The sequence below is a fragment of the Sorex fumeus genome, unplaced genomic scaffold, assembly GCF_029834395.1.
Source record: "Sorex fumeus unplaced genomic scaffold, SorFum_2.1 ptg000198l, whole genome shotgun sequence".
Taxonomy (NCBI): Eukaryota; Metazoa; Chordata; class Mammalia; order Eulipotyphla; family Soricidae; genus Sorex; species Sorex fumeus.
The window spans coordinates 1,288,056-1,307,966 of NW_026606255.1; the positions used below are offsets into that span (position 1 = coordinate 1,288,056).

A 19,911-nucleotide genomic window follows, 5' to 3' on the forward strand; every position below is an offset into this window, starting at 1 on the left:
GCCGAGAGGAAAGGCCTTGGCTTGAAGAGGGGTGAAGACCACCCGAGCCCCCGGGACTCTGCGCTGCAGCGGAGGCACCTGCCCGGCGCGCCCTGGCGGGGACAGAGCCACCAGGGTCAGGGCTGGGGCAGCTGCTCCCCGGGGAGGCTCGGGCCTGCCGTCTCCTGCTCCACCACGTCCTCGGCCCCAGCAAGCCCACCCGACTGCCCCAGTCACCCCCAGGACGCCAGGCTGCGCTCAGCACTGGGCCAGGAGGCTGTGGGCTCCTGGGCAGAGACAGGGACGCACCAGAGCCCGCGCCCACGGCGTCTGCACAGACAGTGACCCGCCTGCACACACAGGCTCAGGAGCACAGGCCTGGGCATCCCGCATCCCTGCCCTGCCCTGCCCTGCCCAGCACTGCCCGCTTGGGGCCAGTGGGAGAGAGGAGAGAGCACACGGCCTGCCCAGGCCCCAGAGGGCTCCACAGACCACCGCTCCTCCTTCGTCAGGGACAAGCTCGTGTGTGTGTGTGTGTGTGTGTGTGTTGTGTATATGTGTGCATGTGCAAGTGTGTGTGTATACATGTGTGTGTTTGTGTGCATGTGTGTGTATGTGTTAGTGTATGTGTTTTTGTGTGCATGTTGTATACATGTGCGTGTTTGTGTGTACATGTATTCGTGTGTGTTTGTGTGCATGTATTTGTGTTTGTTAGTGTATGTGCAAGTGTGTTTGTGTGTATACATGTTTGTGGGCATATCTGTGCATGTATTTGTGTTTGTCTATATGTGTTAGTGTGTTTGTGTGTGTTTACATGTGTTTGCATATGTGTATTTGTGTGTGGTTTGTATGTTTGTGTGTGTTTGTATGTTTGTATTGTGTATTTGTGTGTGGTTTGTGTGTGTTTGTGTGTGTTTACATGTTTGTTTGTATATGTGTATTGTATATGTTTGTCTGTGTTAATGTATTTGTGTGTGTTTGTGTGCATGTGTGTATTTGTGTTTGTGTGTATGTGCATGTTAGTGTATATGCATGTCTTTGTGTGTATATGTGTGTGTCTGCCATGTGTAAGGCATCACAGTTACTCCCCGATATCACATCCCTCTCTGACCCTCCATAGTTCACTTCTTTAAGAAAGTCTATTGCACATAAGGACCCTGTGTCAGACTGCGTCATTTCAAATCTCATAGCTGGGGGCCAGAGAGATGGTTCAGGGGTTAGTGCATGTGCCCACAGCTGCCTTTCCCAAGGAGAAAAACATCATCTTAGAACCATCTCACCCAAGGACTACGGAAGGGGCCAAGAGAATGTTCCAGGGACCGGAGAGAAACGGGTGCTGACAGGTGGCGCCCAGCTGCGCCAGGCCCCGGCTCTGTGTCCTCACAGTGGCAGCTGGCAGTCTCACCTGGTGAGGTAGAGCCCCAGGGCCCAGCGGGACTCCCCTGCACCCCCACCAGGGCCCACTGGGTCCCCTCACGGCCTCACAGTCCAAGTTGGCTCCCCCAAAGAGCCTGGCCACTCCCTGCAGCAGCTAAAGTCCTGCCCTCTCTGCCTCAGTTTCCCCATCTGCATGATACAAGAATCCGCCCAGCACAGGGCTGATGTGGATCCAGGTCAGGGGAGAGGGCTGAACCTCGAGTGATGCCCACCAACCCTTGGCTCCTCCTGAGCCCTGCATCCCCCTGGGGGCCCCCCAGGTGGGAGGGGTGAGGCTCTGTCAGTGACCACCAGGAACCCCGGCTGCCCTTCCTGTCTGGCCCTTGGCTCAGACTCAGCTTCCCTGAACCCCAGGAACCATCCGGGGCAGGGCCCGGGTTCCTGTGCAACAGAGCTCTGGCCTCTTGTTCCCAAGCCCGGATTAGAGGCCTGGATCTCGCCTCTGGGCTTCAAGGCCTTGTCCAGGTCAACTCAATACTTTACATTTTAACTTTTTCATTTGTTTTGGGTTTGGGGCCACATCTGGCAATGCTCAGGGGTTATTCCTTGCTCTGCAATCAGGAATCGCCCCTGGTGGCGCTCAGGGAACCATGTGGGATGCCAGGGATGGAACTCGGGTTGGCCTGGCCCAGCTGCATGCTAGGCAAATGCCCTAACCACCGTACCATCTCTCTGGCCCTCAATGTTTTATTTCAACTAGGTTGAAGGTTCTGTAAGTTGGCTGTGTTGCCTCACCCAGCAGTGCTCCTGGGGGTGCTCTGGGAACCATGCTCAGCCTCAGAGCACCTCCCCGCCCAGCCCCTCTTGTTTCAGGTTTTCTCCGAAGGCAGATAGGGGGAGAGAGACACATGCACACAGGAAGCGGGTCAGGGTGGAATGAACCAGGAACCAGTTCCTTCCACAACGTGAGCCCTCAGACGGGACAAGGGGCCTGGCCGTGAGGGAAATGGGCACTGCAGGCTGAGCAGGAGCCCTGTGGCGGGGCCCGTCTGTGTCTGAGCCCGTGCCAAGGACATGCCTGGCTGAGAGAGGGAAGAGCCACAGGGAGCATTGGGGGGCGCCTCTGTCCACAGCCCCGTGACTCCCTGAGTCTGGGGGGGTTGCAGAGACCCCTGAAACCTCATGCGCGCTGCCCTCCAGGGCAGCACATCCCTGTGGATGCTTTTCATTCTGGAAACAGCCAAGCAGGGACCACCCCCAGAAATGCAGTCTCTAGAGCACAGAGAATGGACGTGCCCGCCCCCCGCAGACGCCACACAGAGACATTAGACCGGGAGGAGCGAGACGACTGTGGCCTCCAGACGGCCAGGCAGGGCCCCCTCCCACACCCCAGCTGCCCCAGAGACCACCAACCCACACGCGCTGCCAGTGCCCGCCGTGCCCGAGCTGGCCGAGGTGAAGGTCTTCCTGGGGACGCAGGAGACGGTCTCTCCAGGCAAGTTGGGAGTCCTGTGTAAATGCTCCGTGGGGGGCAGCTGAGCAGGAGCCCCCAGCACCGCCACGGCCCACCCAGCCACACGAGGCGTTGGAAAGCTGGAAAGCGATGGAAATAATAACAATGGAAATAATAATATAATAATAATAAATAATGATGGAAAGCGAATAAAGCAGCAGGAGTCAAGCTCTCCGAACGTGCTCCCAGCCCTCGGAGAGCGGGCACGGGGAGCACCCAGCCCCATGCTTCACCCTCCCGGGGTGGCTTTGCTCCTGAAGACCATGGGGCACAGCCTCCCTTACAGCTCGGGAGGCCGCAAGGAAGGCTGAGCACTGGCTTTGCACGCGGGAGCCATTGGCTCCATCCCCAGCCCCCAAAGCCCCCTAGAGCACTAGGAGGATCCCCAGAAACCCCTGGGGGAGACCCCAAAGGAGAACAGAACAATAAGCCTGGCAGCATCGCCAAAACTGAAAAAACGAGGAAGGGTGAGTGGCAGGGAGCACATGAGGGGCCAGGGTTCAAATCCAGCGCTCGGAACCAGGATGGGAAATGAAGCTACCGGCCCCCTCGAGCCGCCCTGGGTCGCCCCGGCCACGTCCGGCACCCTGGCACAAGGTCACTGACCTGGCTGCTCCCTGCCCCCAGCACTGCCGCCGGCCTCCTCCTGGCAGAGTCCCGTGCTAGCTCGCTGCCCCTCCCAGGACCCGGCCGTGGGGCACTTGGGGACGTGCTCGCCGGACGACGCTGGCGTGGCCTCACACAGCACGAAGCACCTTGGTGGAGGTGATGACTCTGCTGACAGCAACTCAAATTAAGCCCCAGCTCAAATAACATCAAATAACATCTACTGACCCTTAAACACTTCAATTAACTCCCTGGCCCACTTCCTGCTCGGCAGACAGCCACAGAAGGCGGCTGCATGGAGCACTGGGTGAGGAGTCTGCAGAGAGAGGTGACGGCTGTCAACCGGAAGCCCACGATGGGCCCGGGGAGACACCCACCTCCCTGGGGACCCCGTGGCGACGAGGCCTCAGTCCCAGGCACACCTTCAGGGGACAGGCAGGTACCCCCCGTGGCAGGGAAGCCGGCCACCATGGCATGGTCGTGACCAACGTGGACACAGACTCTAACAGGTGGGGAGAGGAAGGGGGTGCCCCCCCGGGACAGCTGGATGTGCCAGGGGAACTCTCTTCTACCTGGACGGGGGCCGGGGGTCACCTCAAACCTGCTTCATCACAAGCACCCAGACCTAAGGAGGCAGCCCCCCAATAGACCCCCATCCTCGGGGAAAGCTGGCGAAGCCTGGCCTGCAGGGAGGCGTGGGGCAGGTGCCTCACCCCCCGCCCCGCCTCTAGTGTAAGGGCAGAAGCCCCCCAACCTGCCTTAAGGGCAGAAGCCCCCTGTCTCTAGTGTAAGGGCAGCCCTGCCCCAGGGGTGAGGCCCTGGAAGCTCCCAGCACTGCAGGCCACCAACGTCTTCACATTCAGCTGCAGGCCAGTTGCCTGAAAACCCTCCAGGAGTAGCCTCCTGGTCCCAGCCTGGGGACCCCGCCCCAAAAGGGAAGCGAGAAGGAGCGATATCTTCAGGCCAGGAGCGACGCCAGGAGCGACGTCTATGGGCCGGGCGTCCAGAGCTGCTGCTGGGCACAGCGACACGCACTCAAGCTTGATGCCCTTCACCGGCTGCTGGTGGCTTCCTGGCATGGCACAGACCCGCCCCCAGGGGACCCGCTCAAAGGGCTTTGACGGTTTCTGCTGAGGCTTCAAAGGCACCGGAGGGTCCGTCCCGACCGGTGCCCGGAAGAAGGGGTCCTCTCTGCCACGCCGGCCCCCTCCCTCACCCTGAGTCCCAGCTGCACTGGGCTGTGGGCAGGGGTGAAGGGGGCGGCAGAGGGATGGGACTGTGGGAACCCTGAGGGTGGGGGGCTTTTCCCCGGGGTGGGGGCGCAACCTCCCTGGTGTCCCCCAGCAGGACAGCGCACAGCTCAGACCCAGGGACCCCCGTGGGGACAGGACTGGGCGGGCAGGGTGTGGTGGGTCCCTGTGCGGAGCAGGGGAATCCCCAGGACGAGGTCCCACTACCCGAGTCTCCCCTTCCTGAGGCCTCTGCTCGCCAGTAACGGGGGAAGGGGTTGATAGAGCGGGGCGGGGGTGAACGAGGGGGCTGCCTGGCCTCTGTGACTCAGGCAAGTGGGGTCTCTCTCCCCGGCAGACCCCCAACGTCAGGCACATCACCCCATCGCCAGCCTTCCCCACTGTCCTGCTCAGCGTGCCTTTAATGTCCCCCAAATGTCCACAATCAGGGTAACGTGTGGGCAGCGTGCCTTTGAGCTGACCCCGCAGTCCCTGCCTCTCGGCCCCCGCACGGTCACCGGGAATGCACCCAGCCTCCTGCCCTCTCCCTGAGTCCTCCGAAGTGATTGATTTCTTCGCGGAATCGATTTTCCTGGACATGGACGTGAGACTTCCTGCTGACTCGTGGTTCACCCACCTTGTCAGCTCGGCCGATGGATCATCCCAGACCCTCGCACTCCTGGGTGGGCCAGGCCCATGGTGGTCTTCTCTCCCATCCCCCACGCCGCCCACAGGCCTCCAGGCCCGGCCCGGGAGGAGCCCCCGAGCCTGCAGTTAGCATCGGCCTCGGGCTCCACGCTGACCGGAAGCATGCTCGGTCCAGGGCCCACCGTCCACAGCCAGAACAGCTCAAGCAGTAGCCGTCAGCCCCACAGACACCAGCAAGACCGGGCCTCCTGTGGCTCAGAGCTAACTGACCTCAAGACACCGAGACGGCCCACGCCAGGGGGCAGAGGAGCAGGGAAGGCCCGCGGGAGCCCCGGCCCTGACCCGGGCACCACAGGCCAGGGGAACAGACTCCAGCGCAGCACTGGCACGTATGAGGTTCCCTTGCCTCTCCCCCACGGAAAAGGCCCGAGTCTGGCCTACAGGCAGCGTGGACTTGGGGAAGAAGAGAGCTCAGCCCTCCCTGAGCTTCCAGAACTGCCTGTCACACGCGGGAAGAGGAAAGGAAAAGACGGGACAAGGCGTGAGGCCGTCGGCTTGCACAGTCGACCAGGGGTCTCCTATGAGTCCGGCTAGCTGTGACCCCCTCAAACTCCCCAGATGATAATAATAATGAAATAAAAGGTTGGGAGGAAAGGGCAGAGCCCTCGGGCCTTCCCGGTTTGGGGAAGGGGATGATTCCACCACACCTGGCCTTGCTCGGCGGGGAGTCAGGCTCTGTGCTCAGGATCGCTCCCACTGGTGCTCAGGGGACCATCCGCAGCGCTGGGACTCAGCCGTGTGCGAAGGCAAGTGCCGTGACCCCGGCCTCACCTCCCCGGTCCGTCGTGAGGATTTTTAATCTACCGCCTTCCTAGAGGCACCATCTTCCTGTCTGCAGACTCCGGCCACTCGGCCGCCCTGCAATGCCTCCGCCCGATGCTTCCAGAATCGTGTTCAGGATCTCCCAGGGCCCCCGGAGGAAGGTCCCGCTGCTGCCTTTGTCTGCCTGGCCTCTGGTGCACCTGAGCTCTGGCCCCCGGCAGCCGCCGGCTGGTCCTGCATTCGTGGACGTGTTCATGCCTACCGCTGGAAAATAAAAACTGAGCCCACCGGCTGACGGTGGGTCACAGCATCCCTTTCCTCTCTCCGGCCGCTTATCCCGTGCGAGCGAGGTGCGTGGGGGTGGCGAGAATGCAGGTCAATGCAGGGCAGGCGGGGAAAGCCAGAGTCGGCACAACAGCCACGGTTTCCATCCCTTCCAGGCGTGGATGCGAAGTGCTTCCTGCATTCCACTCTCCACCTAGCAGCTGAGCCCCACCCCCATTTCGCAGAGACCAGAAGGGCTGGACGGGGCAGCCAGCAAGCAGCCCTCCGCCGGGCGGCTCTTTCCAGCACCTTCTCAGGCCTCAACAACATTGCATGCCTGGCATTCAGTGTCCTGCCCGACGGTACCCAGAGCACGCAGCTCCATCTTACACCTCAGCACCTGCGGCACGGCCTCTGCTCCTGCTTGAAACAGCCGGTTCCTCTCTCTCCCACTCGGAGAACTCCGAGTCACCCTTCAGAGCCCATCCCAATTCCAAGCAAACTCCGAGTCACCCTTCAGAGCCCAGTCCCAATTCCAAGCTCTGGGTCCACTCACTGCACCCAGCAACAGACACTCAAGCACGGGGCAGACAATTCCTCCCGCTGGTGTGCCCCTCAATGTCATTTCCAGTCCCCTGGTCTGAGAGGAACTGACCATCCCCCCACTCGCACCTGGGCCCCATCGGTCCTGCTCTAGGCACAGTCTCAGCTCCCCAGGTGAAGAGTGGACACGCATCCCCTGTGCCCAGTGAGCCCGAGGGGCTGCATCCTGCCTGCTCCGTGCTCTTGATCTCTGACCTCCCCTGTACCCCCCGCCCCCTCCCGGCTCCCTCGTGACGGCGTCGGCCACCCTCATGCTGCTCCTGTCCGTCCGTCCCAGGCCCCCCACCTCAGTCTAAACAGACGGACCAGCCCACTCCCCCGAGTAGAGCAGTCGGGCCCAACGTAACACACTCTGGTTCAGCGGAACCACGCCAAGGCCACTGCACCGACCGTGACGGGAAGCAGAACCAGGGGACCCAGACCCTAAGTCAGGAACTGGTTCCTTCCTCCAGACAGGCGCCAGGAGCCACCGCCGCCCAACTGCTTCGGCTGGATGAACCCAGAAGACCCGGGGGAAGCCCGTGGCACTGCCCACTCTGGGGGTGGGGGAGGATTCTCACCATGGAACTCATCACGGGGTGCACAGCCAGCCCCCCACCCCCCACTGCTGCTTCCTCTACCCAGGATGCCCTCCGAGAGGCAAAGCATTGTCTCGGGCATTGTTCCTCCTCCAGGAAGTCTTCCAAGCTGTTCCTGGCAGAGCCCAACATCCTCTGAATCCCCAGGCCCCTTGCCTTGGGCACCCCAGGCTGTAGGCCTCATCCGCCCATGACCCTCTTCACGACCAACGCAAGTTCAGGACTGCCCCCCACCCCAACGGCTGGGCACTGGACCTGTAGCTGGTGAGCCCCCAGAGTTGTGAAACAGTCCCGCAAGAGCTCCTCCCCTGTGCCTCCAGCCTGCCACCCTTCAACGCCGCCCCCCAAGTCATGCCAGAGCCTTTGAAGCCCCCAAAGCAAAAGGACTGGGCGGAGTCTGCCTTTGCCGGGGCCTCCAGAAAGCCCCCCAAGGTGGAGCCAGAGGGACACCAGGAGAGGCCGTGGCAGGTGGGGGGGCCGGGTTGGGGGGGATGAGGGCCCAGAGAGCTGGTTAAGCAACGACTGAGACTCGAAGGGAGAGACCGACTAAATCAAACCCCGACAGGCGATCAATGGCCATTCAATTAACAGTTACAATATTACTAACCGACATGAGCGGCCACACGCCCCACGCCTCTCAGACAGTCTCCGAGCCGAGACGCTGGGGAGAACCAGGGCCCAGAGGGGCACGGGGCGCATGGAGGAGCCGGCCAGGGCAGACTGGCCATCAGCGCGGGACCAGGCAGAGCTCAGCGTCCGAGGGGCACTGGCCTGCTTCTGGCCTGGAGTGCGGTCCTGGAGACACCCCCACGCGGGCCCCCAGTTCCCCTCTGCTGACTTGGGCTGAGGGCTGCGGGTGTGGGGACCCCGGGCCACGGCGGAGGGCCGGTCTCTGCTGCCACACGGGTCATGCCCATGGTGGGGTGGGGCGGGGTCACTCCTCCTGACCCCAACTCCCATCCACACCCACTCAGGGGCCCCAGGAGGGGGCGGGCGCCTCTCACGGGTCTCTGGACGCAGCCTGAAGCAGGCGCAGCCCAGTGTGTGCGAGAGTCCCAGTCCCGGGTCCCGCCACCCCCTCATCCCCAGAGCCTCCAGGTCCTCCCCTGCTCAGCGGGACCCTGAGCTCTGGGACTCGGGGAGCAGGATGGGGCCGCCCCCAGGATCACACAAGCTGCCGGGAGGGAACGGAAACGGGTCGGGGGTGTGGGACCGTCACAGATCAGGGTCCCCCTTTCTCAGTCACCCTGGGCCAAGGTGCTGATGAGAAACGGGGTCTCGGGCTAGTGTGAACGTTCCCCAGTAAAGACCCTCCTTCCGCCTCACCCACCCTGTGCATCACCTCCCCTGAACCTTCTCCCCATGGGCCATCGACCAACTCATTTGCTCACTATTAGTTTTGAATCTGGCGTTTTCTTAGCTCTGGAGCATAGGGAATAAACGGTTCACAATGGAGCTGGTCCACGTGCCAGCTTTGGCACAGCCAGGAGCTCCCCCCGACTCCCCCCAGGGCCGGGAGCCCCCAAGGCCCTGCATCTTGGTGCCTTTCGCAGGGCTGCGCGCTCTGAGCCCCCAAACTCCTACGCAGGCGTGAAGAGGGGTGCTGAACTCCCAGCAGAGGCAGGAGAGACACCCTGGGCTCAGACCATCGCTACCGGCCACGGAACTGGGAGAAAAGAACAGCGCCCCTGTCCGTCTCCTCGGTCACCTGGGCCCAGAGCAGCCGCGGGAGGCTGGGGGATCGGGGACCGCGGGGGTGAAAGCCCCAAGCAGGGCCGAGCGACGGATGCCTTGCACGCAGCCAACCCGGGTTCAATCCCATAGGATCCCCCGAGCACCGCCAGGAGAGATTCCTGAGTGCAGAGCCAGGAGGAACCCCTGAGCATCAGGGGGTGTGGCCCCCGAAAGAAAGCCCCAGAGTGGGCACTGAGAGGCAATCTGGGAGTGGCAGGAACCCCAAAGCCTCCTCCTGCCGGCTTCATGGAGGTGTGAGAAAGAGGAACCCCAGCCCTGTTCTCCACCCCTGGCCCCTGTTGGCACCCGCTGGGTGACAGGCATTGAGCAGGGCCGTGCTGGGCAGCAGTGCTCACTGGCCTGTTGGGCACTGGGCCGCGGACTTGGCTGGATGGAGTCCTTCAGACCCTCCGGAGATGCTTGGCCTGAAGCATCACCCGTGAGTGCGACTCCCAGTGCCCCTCGCCTGGCCCTGGTCAGCGCTGAGTCCCTTCCTCACCCCTTGGCACACGCCATGACAGACATCATCGAGTGGTGCCTGTGGGTCACCACCCTGCATTAACTCTGATTTTCCTCCTTAAGTCACCAAACACGTGAGCTAACTGTAAGCACCGCAGCCTGGCCCTGGGCACGCCCACGCGGGAACCCTGGCGGTCACCCGCCTGCCCTGAGCTGTCAGCTGGGTCTAGGCGTCCCGATCCTCAGCCCGAGCCCGCACCCTGCCAGTCCTGTGACCCCATCCCGCCCCTTTTCCCTGTTGAGCCCGTGTCCTCAATAGCGACATGCTGGGGGGACCCAGGACCTGACACAGCCCCGGGGACCGCCACACCCAGCCGACAGCCCCGCCCCAGCTAGCAGGTACACCCCCAGCTGCAGGGGCGGGTTCAGAGTCCCGGGGCTCCTGGGCAGGCTCCGTGGGGCGGGAGGGAAGGGCAGACACAGCCTGTCCCTGCCCCGTGAGCCCCCCATGCCCCTCACCCGCCAAGCGGTGCCACCTCACCCCAACCCCGTGGTCCTTCCCCGAGAGTCCCACAGCTCAGTGGGACCCCAGGAGAGAATCAAGCCCCAGAGCCGCCAGGGACCGGCTCCCATTCTGCAGGCGGGGTCCTGCTTGCCCAGGGGCCATGGCCCCCCACTGCTGCCTCTGCTTTCAGCTGCGACACCACCAGCACTCGGGGTGGCTGCTGTGTCCCTGCAGGGGGTACAGAGCACTCCCTCCCCCACCTGCAGCTGGGAGCCGGTCAAGCGCCTCTCCCCTCCTGGTCAGTGTCAGGGGTGCACGAGGCAGGGTCACCGCAGGGCTCTGCAGCCACAAGGGCTGGACACCGGAGCCTTGAGAGCAGCCGCGCTGCCCAGGGACGGGGTAGTGCCCACTCATCCCGCCTGAGACTGACCCAGGTGCAGCGTTCCTCTGCTCACCCTGTAAAGGCAGAAACGTCGGGCGTGGACGGCCACCGGGCAGTGCTGCTGGACCCACCACTGCCCCGCACCAGGGCCCCCATCCCAGGCCCTCCCCTGCAGGAAGTGGGCAGCGGGAGGGCAGTCAGGCCTGCCTGGACACTGGGATTCATGTCCCCTAGGAACCAGGTGACTTGATGCCAGGTTGGGCTCAAGAACAGGCAGCTCTGACCTGCTGGGCCCCCTGCTGGGCCCCCACCCGGCCCCCGCCCCCAGTGCACCTGCGGGCCCAAAGGGGGTCTGTGAGCGGCTCTTGAGGGCTGCGGGTGGCAGCAACCGACACCCCAGCAGGGCCAGGAGCACGCCAGACCCCCCACTCCCGACACTTCAAGGCATCCCCCACGTGTCCTCTGCTGCCCGGGGGCTCCTTGGGGAGTCGAGATGAACCCCAGACAGGGACCCGGCTCTGCTCCTGCTCCCAGTCTCGGGGTTTGGGGTGCGAGCCTTGTCCCCGCCAGCCACCTGCCCTGCTAAGGCACCATGGCAAGGACAAAGTGACGACCATTCTTCTCTCGTGACTAATCGGCCTTTGAGGCCATTTTGCCACCCAGGGAGATTCCAAAGGGCACCAGGCAAGAAACATGAAATGTTAATAAAGACTCGAGGCTGAAGAGGCCCTCGGCGGGAGGGCGCTCGCTGGCACATGGCATATGCCAGGCCCGGATTCCATCCCTGGCACCCCACGGGGTCCCCTGAGCCCCACCAGGAGTGATCCCTGAGCACAGAGCCAGGAGCAGCCCTGATGGGCAGCGCTGTGTCTGGCCCCCAAACCAAAACTAAATCAACAGGGGTGAGAGCGAGCCTTGCATGCGGCCGACCCAGGTTCGATCCCCAGCATCCTATGTGGTCCCCTACACACACCAGGAGTGATTCTTGAGTGCAGAGCCAGGAGGAACCCCTGAGCATCGCCGGGTGTGACCCAAAAAGCCAAAATAAAGTAAAATAAAAAATTAAGTCAACCAAAGAAAAAGACTAACTGTGAAATGCCTGATAGAACAGACGGTGGGGGCCGGAGCTATAAATAGCACGGTGGGGAGGGCGTTTGCCCTGCACGCGGCCGATCCTGGTTCGATTCCCAGCATCCCATATGGTCCCCCAAGCACTGCTAGGAGTAATTCCTCAGTGCAGAGCCAGCAGTAACCCCTGAGTATCGCCGGGTGTCACCCAAAGAGCAAAAAAAAAAAAAAAACCTACACGGTGAATAAGATGCAGATCCAGCCCGGTGTGGGGGCACGTGTGCTCATGGTACCCAGAGCCAAGCATGCCCCCCCAAATGTGCCTGAGCCCCGCAGCCCGCCTCGGCCTCCGTGACCCCCAGGAGGGACCCCTCAGGACCCCACTCGAGCAAATGCAGAATCAGAGGGCAGAGCAGGACGGACGCAAACTCCGCACACAGAGGAGTCCCAGAGTCGGGCCCCAGAGGCGGGAAGGGGGACGCTGGGCCAGGGCCTCCCCCCCCCAGCCGTCTCCTCTGCAGTGACTCTACCAGACTCAGCTTTGGAGGTTCAGGGGTGCAGAAGAGACCCGGGAAGCCCGGCTCCAAGCACATGCAAAGACCTGAGATTTGCTAAAGGAGCCCCCGCCCTGCTGGACAGGGACACCGCGCTAGGACAGCCCGGGGTGCAGGGGGACTTTCACGTGCTCCCCAGCTTAGAGCTACCCAGAAAGGATGGTGCTCAGAGCCCGGCCCAGGTAGACCCTGGGCTCTGCCTCTGATCCCGGACAAGTGACCCGGTTTCCCACTGACCCCGGACAAGTGACCCGGCTTCTGACCTGGTCTCTCTGGCTCTCAGCTTCCTACATCAAAACACAGAAGCAGGGGCTGGTGTGCTTGGACAGAGGGGAGGGCACTCGCCTTGTGCATGGTGGACCCAGGTTCAATTCCTGGCGCCCCGTATGGCCCTCTGAGCACAAACAGGAGAGATTCCTGAGCACAGGGCCTGGAGTAAGCGCTGAGCACCGAAGGCGTGGTCCCCAAAACACAACAAGAAAACACCCACAACAGCAAAGACTGCCTACCCAGGGAGGCTGGAAGACTAACTCTGCACATATGAAGCATCTAGAACCTTCCAAGTGCTCTCAGGGAGGGGAGGGGCAGCCGGGGCGTCTGGTCTCAAGTCCCTCCGACTCAAGAATGCGGGAAGGCCAGGGTGGCTGGCCAAGTCCTCCGGGAGGACACTCTGGGTGGAACGCGGGTTTGCACTTGGGACCCCAGACCTGACCCCAGCACTGCCCGGAGCAGCCTGGGAAGATAAACAAAAGAAAGAGAGCCCTGGAAGTGAGCCATGGCCCTCGACCTCCTGGTGCCTGGCAAGGAAACGGCCCACGTGTCCCTTCAGCCTCAAGTCCCCGCCTGGGCAGCAGGCAGCAGGGAGGAGGCTGGACCCCACCTGCATCCTTGCACTTCCAGGCGTCAGGTGAAATGACCTAGCGCCCCCTAGGGGATGCCACTGCCCCTACTGACTGGGGGCTTGTGGGAGGAGCAGAAATCAGCAACCGTCTGGGAGCAGTGTCTGTACCGGAGCACTGTATACCGGAGTACTGTCTGCATTGTCTCACCAGAGCATTGGAGCACTGTGTACCAGAGCACTGAGTACCAGAGCACTGTGTACCGAAGCACTGCCTGCACCATCTCACCAGAGCAATGGAGCACTGTCCACATTGGAGCACTGTGTACTGGAGCATTGTGTAGCAGAGCACTGTCTGCACTGTCTCACCAGAGTAATGGAGCACTGTCCACACCGGAGCACTGACCTGCAGTGTCCACACTGGTTTGGCAGTGATATGCAGGGGCTCCCCTGCCTCCACCCCCTGGGAAATGACACCTCAGCCCACTCTAGTCCTGCGGCTCAGAAGAAGCCCCAGGGCGTCACCCCTACTCCCAACTGTCCCACCTCGGGGTGCCGTGTCTGCACCCGGGGCGCTGAGTCCCACCGAGGAGGGGGGTGTCACCCAGAGCCCCAACAGCCCCCCTGCCAGGGCACCTCCTGCCGTTTCTCCCGGAGACGCCCAGCAGGTACTGGCCCAGCACCCCCGCCCCCACCGGCACCAGCTTCCTTCTTCCTGACTCAGCCTAGAAAAGTCACATGGCGTGGGGGCTTTTGGGGGGGTCTTTGTTGGACTCCCCAAATGCTACTCAGGGGGACACGAGAGCAGGGCAGGGAGACACACTCCGACCCAGGCTCAATCCCCGGCACCCCACACGGTCCCCTGAGCCCTGCCAGGCGTGATTCCAGAGCACGGGAGTGAGCCCTGAGCACAGCCAAGAGTAGCCCCCTCCCCCCCAAAAAATAGACAAGAGCAGGCCAGGGGAAGACCCTCATGAAGGGAGCTCGGGCCCCCCGACCAGTGGACGGCCACAGCCCCTGCATGGGCTGGGGGAGTCTCAGAACTGACTCCTGGCCCCAGGGAGGGGAGTCCGGAAGCAAGGGTGAGGACTCAGCACATCGACACGGAAGCACACACGTGTGCACACACACACACACACACACACACACCGAGGGACTCTAGCACCAGAGCGTAACCTCTGACCTCCCCCTCTGTGTCTAGGCAGCCCTGCCCCTCGCTGCCCCCTCCCCCCCCCAGACGCTCTGTGCTGGCACGGCCCAGCTAGCTACCAGCTACCAGGACAAACTCTCGCTGCCCGGAGCTGCACGACAGGCCGAGGCGACAAAGCCGCTGAGCGGTGAGCTGCGGTCACGCGCTCGCTGGCACCCTTGTGCGTGGAGCCAATCCCGAGTTCCCACGTGCCAGCCTGGTGCCAAGCTGGTGCCCAGCAAAGAAGGCAGAGAGACCGGGTGACCTGAGCCCACTGCCCGCTCCAGGACTCAGCTCCGCCTCGGTGGCAGCAGAGGGAGACAGCATTTGCTCCGGCCATCCACACCGGGCCTTTCCTGGGTGCCCCAGAAAGGGGGGGCAGAGAGACTCCCCGAAAGACCCCAGGAGCAACCCCCTCAGGAAGGAGCCCCTTCTATGGCTTCTGAAACGTGGGCCTCGTTCTCTGAGGTGCCCGCACCTCAGTATTGAGGTGCCCTCAGTATTAGGGCACCCGGAGCTCAGTACTGGGGTACCCTAAGTATTGGGGTGCCCACGGCTCATTATTGGGGTGCCATCAGTATCAGGGCACCCACAGCTCAGTATTGGGGTACTCTCAGTATCGGGGTACCCACAGCTCAGTATCAGGGTACTCTCAGTATCAGGGTGCCCACAGCTCAGTACTGGGGTACCCTAAGTATCGGGATGCCCGCGGCTCAGTATTGGGGCGCTCTCAGTATTGGGGTGCTCACAGCTCATTATTGGAGTGCCCCCAGTATTGGGGCACCCACAGCTCAGTATTGGGGCGCCCTCAGTATCGGGGCGCCCTCAGTATCAAGGTGCCCACAGACGCGCGATGCTCCCTCCCAGCCACTGACCCCCAGCACTCAGCCCCTTCCCGTGAGCTGCCCTCCTGGGGAGCGTGTGCAGAGCCCCCTAGTCGACATGGGATCACCTCACTGAATCCAGGTGAGGCGAGGGAGAGGCTGTGCTCTGTGGTAGGCCGAGAGGAAACTGAGGCAGCACTGGACTGCGCCACCCTGAACTGGCTCTTCCATTGGCCCATTTCCCAGAGTGGGGGTTCCCATCTCCCGGGGACTGGAAGGATGGGCGGGGCGGGAGCTCGTCCGCACTTCCAGAGGGCACTGAGCGAGTTTCCTTGCTTCAAAAACAGCAGCACCACTTCCGGGGTGCAAGTGGGCCGGACGGATGTCAGGTGGGGGTGGGGGCAGGAGTGCCCCGGGGAGGGGACAGGGCCCCCAGCGGTCATGGGGCTGCCCGGCCACCTTTGGTGGAGGACCAGCCTCCAACTCAGGACCAAGACACAGCAGCCGGGAGGAGCTTCCGGCAAGTGGTGGGGACAGAGAGGAGAGTCCCACACCCCAGAGCTGGGGTCTAAGGGAGACCGGGAGACCCCGTTCCAGAAGGCACAGGCCCACACGGCACCTCCACTCCGGCCGCCTCACTTCAGGTGTTTCTCCCCAACAACACTTGTAAGACAAGCACCTAGTCAGCACCTGCTGTATACTACACACCTGCCGACAGCACTGGTTAGCACCTGCTGTATACAACACACCTGCCCACAGAACTAGTCAGCACCTGCTGTATACAACACACTTGCCGACAGCACTAGTCAGCACTTGCTGCATACAGCACACCAGCTCACAGCACCTAGTCAGCACCTGCTGTATACAACACACCTGCCGACAGCACTAGTTAGCACCTGCTGTATACAACACACCTGCCTACAGAACTAGTCAGCACCTGCTGTATACAACACACCTGCCCACAGCACTAGTCAGCACCTGCTGCATACAGTACTCCTGCCCGCAGCACTAGTTAGCACCTGCTGTATACAACACACCTGCCCACAGAACTAGTCAGCACCTGCTGTATACAACACACTTGCCGACAGCACTAGTCAGCACTTGCTGCATACAACACACCAGCTCACAGCACCTAGTCAGCACCTGCTGTATACAACACACCTGCCGACAGCACTAGTTAGCACCTGCTGTATACAACACACCTGCCTACAGAACTAGTCAGCACCTGCTGTATACAACACACCTGCCGACAGCACTAGTTAGCACCTGCTGTATACAGCACACCTGCATACGGCACCTCGTCAGCTGCTGTATGAGCACACCTACCTGGTCCACTGAGGTGACACACCAGACCGGTGGACAGTAGCCAAGGCCCAGGACAGCAGAGCCAGAGGTCGGAGGGGCACACGGGCTGGGTGCCAAGAGCAGAGGCGCCTCCCTCCGGTGTGCTCAACTGTCTGCGTCTGCCAGGCCCTCGCAGCCCACCCCAGAAACCAGCACTCTGGGTGCCGCCATGCCCAAGCCCTCCTCGCCCCGAAGGCAGCTCACCTCCCTCGCTTGCTCCGGGCCCCTGGAATCTCCGGGTCCCCTTCTCCCCCGCACCAACGCTTCGCTGCTCTCTGTCATCTGCTGCCCAAGCTGGCGGCCCCTGCAGTTCCCAGGAAATGTCCCCCCAGTTCATCTCACCCCCTCCCTGCCCTGGCGCCACCCCCTGCACCTGGGCTCCACCACAGCCCCTTTGCCCACCTGCCCCACAGGCCTCAGCCCCCTCAGAGGCCAGGGGTGGTGCTGCTTTGGGGCGTAGGACCCCACGCGTCCTGTCCAGAAGCAGGACACACCCAGCCCTCCCCACAGGTGCCCGGGCCCGAGGCCTGCCTGCAGCACGGAAACGCTCATCAGGCCGTGCACCCCCGTTTCTGAGTGCCGACTGCTGGCATGAGGCCCCACAGACTCCACAAGCCTCCCGCAGGGCCGGCAAGGGAGGGGACACTAAAGGCTCCCTGGGGGTGGCAGAGACCCGACGGGAACCGACGAGAGCCTCTCCCCCACCGCACGCCCTGCACGCTGACAGCTGGCCGGGTGGGCACGGCCACCCCTCTGCAAGGTGCACAAGGGGGCGGCTGGGAGACGTGGATGGTTTCTTCAGCATGGGGGCCGGTGGCCTGTCACTACCTTCTGCCCCTCCAAGGCTGGGGAAGGCCTGACAGGTGCAAAAGGGCAGGTGTCAAAGGGCAGCTGGGAGGGGCAGCTGGGAGGGGCAGGTGACGAGAGCATCAGCGCAGAGGCCCCCACTGGATGCACAGTGGAGTCCAGGCTGGGGTCCCTGAAATCCACGTCTCCCAGGGGTCTCACGCGCCCCTCACTTCCTCTGCGGTCTCCAGGCAGGTGTGACCCCAGGGACCCCAGAGACCAGCTTCAGGACCTGCTGTCCCCATGGCCCGGGCAGGGGGAGGGGCCAGGGAAGGCAAGGCCAGGCCGGGCACCTCAGGAGCCACATGCAGCCAGGCTGAGGCCGGGCCGAGGGGCAGGAGCGAGGTCCAATGCCACGGCCGCGTGCCCAGCGGGTCTGGGGCGAGGGCACCAGAACCAAGCATTGCTCGTGCACAGGGAGCACCCTTGGAGCAAACCTGGGGGAGCGAGGGGTCCAGGTGAGCGGGGGCTGAGGCAGCGCGGGGAGACCCCCAGAGGCAGCCACCGGGAGCGGCAGCCTGGACAGGGCTGCAGGAGGAGCGGGGGGGCGTGGACAGCTCCTCCGGGCAGTGCCCCCCTCACCCCCAAGGAAAATAAGGAAGCACTTTTCAGAACAGCGGAGCACAGCACAGCAGGTAGGTCCCACTGCTGATACCCACAGACCCCTGCCCTCTCCCCCCCTCCCCAAACACTGTGTACCCGCCCTGTCCAGACGCCCCGAGACCCTGCCCAACCCTGCCCAGACCTGCCCTGCAGGCCCCTCTCCAGCCTCCTGGGAGCTGAAACTTCTCCCAGTGTCCCAAAGTCGCCATCCATCCCTGCATCCTCGGGGATCCCGGCCAGAAAGCCAGAGCAACAAGCAGCCCCCAGTCCTCAAGAAACTTGGGTGGCGGGCGTCTGGGGGCACAGAACTCACACTCCCCCCCCCCCCCTCCAGGACTCCAGACTTCCCCACCGGGCACTGGGAGCTGCCACTCAGGACCACCTTGGTCCCGGGGTCTGGGTGGTGGGGGGGCAGGTCCAGGCCAGGTGCGGAAGTCTCGCTCCCCGTCAAATGACCAAGAAGGGGGGAGTCCAGCAGAGCGCGCGCCGGGATGTGCGCGTCGGGGAGAGTCTCCCGCGGGTCGTGACCTTGAGAAGCACATGCAGCCCGGGGAGACACTGGGGAGCGAGCACCCCGGTGGGGTCCCCCAGCCTGAGACGGCCACTGGGGCTCGGCCTGCAGCCTGCGGAGCCAACGCCGGACCCTGCCAGGCCCCGGCCCCCCAAGACCACAGAGCCTGGGCGAGCGGCACAGAGCCGGGGGGTCTCGCGCACGTGCCGGGCGCCTGGGCGCGCTTCCACCTACCGCGGGGGCCGGGGCCAGAGGCCGGCCGGCGGGGGCTCGCGGAGGGGCCCCGCCACCCGGGCGACCCTAATGGGGGGCGCGGGAGCAGATCTTCGTTGCCGTCGGGGACGCCGCGCTCCCGACCGGTCCCGGGACCGGCTCCGTCTGCCCCACGCGTCCCCCGCGGGCCGGCGCGGGGGGTCCCGGGTCGGCGCGGCGCCCCGTCCTCCTTCCCAGACGCGCGGGGGGCCCCTGGAGACATGCCGGGGAGCACCGCTGGAGGGAGGCAGGGAGGTGGCACCGCGTGGCATCAGCAGACAACAGCACCGGGAGGAACATGGCAGCAGAAAGTAGCGCTGCCAAGAGCCGCTGCCCGAGGTCCAGCGGGAGGCGCGCGGCGCGGCCGGCGGCGGCGGCGGGAGGCGGCCCAGCCCGGCCCCCGCGCCCCGCGCCCCGCGCCCCCGCGCCCCGCGGCCGGCCGGGCAGCCCCCCGGGCAGGGCACGCGCGGGCCGGGCCGGGCCGGGCGGCCTGGGCAGGAGGCACAGGTGCCCCCCGCGCCCGGGCGCCCCTCCCCCGCCGCCCTTCCCCCACCGCGCCCGCTGCGGGTCTCCGGAGTTTCTCCCGCACTTGGCGCTCGCGGGGCCGGGCCGGGGGTCGGGGGCGCGGGCCGGGGGGCGCGGGGGTGTGGTGCGGCGCGGCCGGGCGGCGGGGGGCGCGGGGCCCTGGTCCCCGCGGGGGCGGCGGCGGCGGCGGCCGCGGCGCGAGTTGTCCCCAGGCGCGGGAGGAGCGGGCGGGAGCGCGGCGGGCCCCGGGCGGGGATGCGCAGCGGGGCGCGGGGCGCGGGGCGAGGGCGCGGGCGCGGGCCGGGGGGCGCGGGCCGGGGGCCCTTACCTGGCGGCCCCGCACTCGGGGCCGGGCCGGGCCGGGCGCCGTCCGTCCGTCCGCTCGCCTCGCTCCTCTCCGCAGCGGCCGCGACCGCCGGCGCCGAGCGGAGAGTCTGTGTCCGGCGCCGAGAGCCGAGCGGGGCGCGGGCAGCGCGGGAGGCGCGCGGGCGAGGCGCGGGGCGCCGCCCGGCGGGCAGCGCGGGCACTGCAGCGGCGGGCGCGCCGCCCGGGGGGGCGTCCCTTCGGGGCCCGGCGCGGCCGGCGGCGCCCCCCGAGGCCTCGCCCGGCGCGCCCCGGGCGACGGCCCCGAGGAGGCGCGCGGGCGGCGGGGCCGCGC

The 19,911-nt window shown here is 64.4% G+C and overlaps 1 protein-coding gene across 1 annotated transcript in view; it reads right to left on the reverse strand.

Moving 5' to 3' along the window:
* GRIK4 (glutamate ionotropic receptor kainate type subunit 4) overlaps positions 1-19,613 on the reverse strand; it is a 221,149-nt gene extending 201,536 nt beyond the window's left edge. The window contains exon 1 of the mRNA XM_056108186.1: positions 19,582-19,613. The gene's annotated coding sequence lies outside the window, so the exon portion shown is untranslated. The remainder of the gene's footprint in view (positions 1-19,581) is intronic.
* Positions 19,614-19,911: the final 298 nt, after the last annotated feature.